Source organism: Lepisosteus platostomus, chromosome 24, assembly GCF_059453375.1.
Source record: "Lepisosteus platostomus isolate fLepPlt1 chromosome 24, fLepPlt1.hap1, whole genome shotgun sequence".
NCBI lineage: Eukaryota > Metazoa > Chordata > Actinopteri > Semionotiformes > Lepisosteidae > Lepisosteus > Lepisosteus platostomus.
Genome location: NC_142634.1, coordinates 80,553 through 84,837, shown reverse-complemented (window position 1 = coordinate 84,837; position 4,285 = coordinate 80,553). Strand labels below are relative to the sequence as shown.

The 4,285-nt window shown below is 37.9% G+C and overlaps 1 pseudogene; it reads right to left on the bottom strand.

Annotated features, from left to right (window-relative positions):
* Positions 1-651: 651 nt before the first annotated feature.
* On the bottom strand, positions 652-1,953 carry LOC148641304 (uncharacterized; annotated as a pseudogene).
* Between the last annotated feature and the right edge of the window lie 2,332 nt (positions 1,954-4,285).

Below are 4,285 nucleotides of genomic sequence, written 5' to 3'. Positions count from 1 at the left end.
ATGTGCCATAAGTCTTCTTTCAAATCCTTGCATATCTGTGAAGTCAACAGTTACAATCTTGCCAAGAAAGAGATCTGAGCCTGTGCAGAACCTCAGGAACAGAGACTGTTTCCTTCCATCACACTCTTGCAGGTATGTTGTAATATGCTTTGATATTTCCTTTTCCTGTGCATTCATTGTGCAGGGAAACTTCAGTGACCGTATGATTTTCCTTGCCGTTGGCTGCAAGTTTTCATACACAGTTTCAATTTCCTGAAGGGCTTTGCTGAGGGGAGCGAGTACACTTTCCCACTGTTCGATAACATAAGCAGGCTCTTGAATAAGGGTTTTGTGAGCCAGTTCTTGCAGAATTTGTTCAATGTTGTGTGCATTTGACACTCTTCGGCAGCTGTAGTTGTCCAAGATTTCCAGTATTTCATCTTGGTCAGAACTGTTGAAGTCTCTGCGACAACATTCCAAGGTATAACGGTCAGATTCTGAGACATACTTTAGAAAATTGTCAACAAGATGACTCTTCACATATCCAAGAGCTGCCTGTTGCAAGATTACAGGAGCAAGCCTGATGGGCAAACACTTCTCTTTCTGCCAATCAAAAGAAATAATTTTACCTATACTCTGCCACTTTTTCTTGCCATAGTCATGTCAGAGAAATGGTATCTTGAAAGTGCTGCTTGTTGTGCATTGTTCATAGAATTCAAGCCAGAAGTCAGAGAGGCAATCTCTGAGAACGCCTCCATCATCATATCCATTCTCATATTGCCCATTTGGTAGTAAAAGCTTTACTTGAATTTCTGATTGAGTATATGAAAGGTGTTCATCAGTGAAATGTTCAATAAGCTCAGATAGTATCTGGCTGCGTTGGACAACAAGGATTTTTTTGTCTGGTTCCCTGAGTTCTTGTGCCAGAAGCAAAGTGTCTTCTAGATTTTGTTGTACCATCTCAGAGAGGTCTCCATTGAAAATTGTAATGATATGCTATCCTCAATATTTTCCCCAGTAAACATGGTAGAACTTTGTTGAGCTAAACTAGAATCGTCTGTGACATCTGCAGGATAAAATTGTGCCACGTCATCACTGCCTAAGTTCAAATCATTTCCAGTATTTCCAACATAGATGACATCTAATGTTTCTAATTCCAATGGTGAATCAATTTGTGAGTTTGTAAAGGGAAAATCCTGTGTGTTTTCCTGTGAATGACCTGCAGTGTTTGATTCTTGCTGTGTCTCCACACCACTACTGTCATGTTTCTTTTTGGTTGACAGATAGAACCTCATGATAGTTAACTTTGAGGCTTCATATTGAGCTCCCACTGTACTGTCCTGATCTAAGGAAACTCCTTGGTAATTTGTCAGATCCACCTCAAACTCAGAAATATTGCATTCTTTCCATCTGGGAAAAACAAACATATTGCCTCCGCTATGAGGTCTTTTTTTTCCAGTCCTTTGAAACACTTAACTTTCGTGTTCCACCACCCTTTTTGGTTCTCACCTGGATAAAGCCTCCTTTTCCTTCATCATACAGCATCCAGCCCAACTCTGTGTGTTCACCTCTTGATGATGAGTGATGTTTTCTGGATGCTTACACTTTTTTCTTTTATTCAGTTTTGACTTCAGTCTATCAAAAAGCTTTGATTTCCTACTGTTGGGCTCTTTTCATGTCTCCTACAATATCCCATCACTGCCAATCTGTCTCCATTAGACGGCAAATAATTCCTCGTCTGTTCATCTGTCATTAACATCAGGACACTGGCATCAATCTAAAAATGAATAGTGTATTATCAACTTTCAGTTTCAAAATACCATACTTAAAGCATCATTTTATGTGGATCAATATGCTGATACTGGTTTAAGGAAAAAGGCAATTCGGGATTGTTGAGGTATGAAGTGAACATATCTACTATACATGAAAATATCAATATACTGTACAGTACTGTGCAGAAGTCAGAGACCACCCTTGCATTTATTTAATTTCCAGTTAACACAGCCATTCAGTGCAAATTATTTAGTTTTTGGTGTCAGAAAACAATGCAAGAAACATATATTTGACAGAAAAGTACACTAAATATAATATCAAATCTATCAGTATTTAATTTGTCCACTCTTTACTTTTGTGCAACCTTCAGGCACTCCAAGTCTTCCATCCTTCCAATCAAACAAGTTACAGCTGTGTCCTCCCAACACAAGTTGATCCTAAAACTGTCACTGACATTATATTAGAACACTTTCTATTAAAAGTGACACTAACATTCAAACAACTACCCAAACACACCATAGCTGCCTTGCACATGTCTTTGTCATGTGCATCTGAAATGGCTAGAGGCGATATTTCTGATAAGATTAGCTATAAAGAGAATTTGCTTTCATTAGGAATATATAAGTCAAAGGAAAATAGGTGAAAAACAAGAGTTTCCAAAACTGGAGTCAAAAATTACTACAATATATAGAGAAAATGGGACTCCTAACAATCGTGCAAGGCCTGGTAGACATCACCATAGAAGTTAACGTTTTTATCACTCTCGCATCAGATCTGAAAAAAATCCACAAGTGTTTTTGTTAATATTTCCATTGTAAGAAGACAACACAAAGCTATGGGTCTGAAGGGATGTGTAGCTGTCAAAAAGTCACTATTTGAAAAGGAAATAGACAAATAAGAAGAAAATTTGCCCTAGAACACCAAAACTGGACACTTGAGATAAGTGAGGTTTTCTGGACGATGAGTCATTGAGTGGATTTGGATTTGGATCGGCAGAAGCAGAAAATACAATGAACTTCTAAGACTAAACTTTGGAGGTGTTTACAAGAAGCATGAAAAAATATCCCAGTGGATTTATTTGAAAAACTCAAAGAAAGTCTCCTGTAAATAATGGAAGCTGTAATAAAGGCAAAGGGTGGACACACTAAACAATGAAAGATTTGACATTATATTTAGTTGTGGATGCTTTTGTGTAATTTTGTGTTAAATATATGTTTCCTGGAATAATTTCTGACATTGAAAAATAAATTAATTGCACTTAATGGCCGTTTTGACTGGAAATTAAGTAAACGAAAGGGTAGTGCTGTTAATATCTACAGTAGGTCAGTGGGAGTAAGTTATAATAGACATTAACACATTCATTCTGTTAACTACCTTTTCTTTCTTTATTTTTTCGATAGTGGACTCTGGAATGTCCATCTCCCTGAGGAAATCGATAAGATCCTCCATCCTGCAATTGTGGCCTAGGAAGCACACATGGGACAGTGGTGCAGCCTACTGTTTGCCCTGACTCCAACGACATGCATAATAGTACATTTAGAAGTAGTCCAGGATAGGCAATGATGACCGACACTTGCCGCAAACTTGCATTCACAGGGTGCACATACAGTAGGTCACACCCCAAGGGTATGTGAATGACAAATGTAGAGTAGGCTTTTCAATTTAATCAGACTTGTCACATATAGTATGCATACACAGGCAGCACCTCACTCAACTAATCACCGTCTATAGAACACCCGGTTAGCCTGAGCTCAAAGATACAGATTTGAAACAGTCTGAACTCTGCAGAAAGTTATATCTCCTGAAAGAGGGTTGGTCAATACTAACCTATTGACTAGTTTTAACTTACTCTACCTTGTAATCATCTTAAGAGCAGCTAACTTATCAAAAAGTTACAGAAAGCTGAATCAAACCACAGCTGTAAAAACATGTTCTGTACACCTAAAATTGATAGACAGATACTTTATTGATCCCGTGAGGGAAATTGCAGTGCAACAGCAGCTTAACACAGACAACACAGCCACAGTGTAATGAAAGACACAATAATAATAATACAATACATACAATACAATACAATCAGTACAGTGAGAAGTGCACTAAGACGAGTTACTCACAGTCCAGAACACACAAAGAACAAACCAGAACAGTACACAAAAAAGTCGTATTGCACAATATGACTATAAATATAAATGTATTGCACAGGTCCCTGGCATATATTGCACAAAAACGGTTGTAAACAGGAAAATACTGTTCAGTCCAGAAGCGGGTATAACTTAGTTTTGGAATTGTTACTAACCACACTATAATGTCTTCATTATGATAACGGTTGTTTTGTGCATGTCACTTGGTAATTTACAGCCTTAGGAAGCCGAAAAGACCGGATGGAGGGTTTGTAAAAATTAGACCGTTGTGCCTATCAAAGTCCCAAGCTCCCATGGCAAGAAGTTTGCGACAGTTTAATGTAGCCTGATCATGTTTAGTAAACATAAACATGCTTGTGATCCTGGTATGTTTCTGAGAGATTCGCAATCAC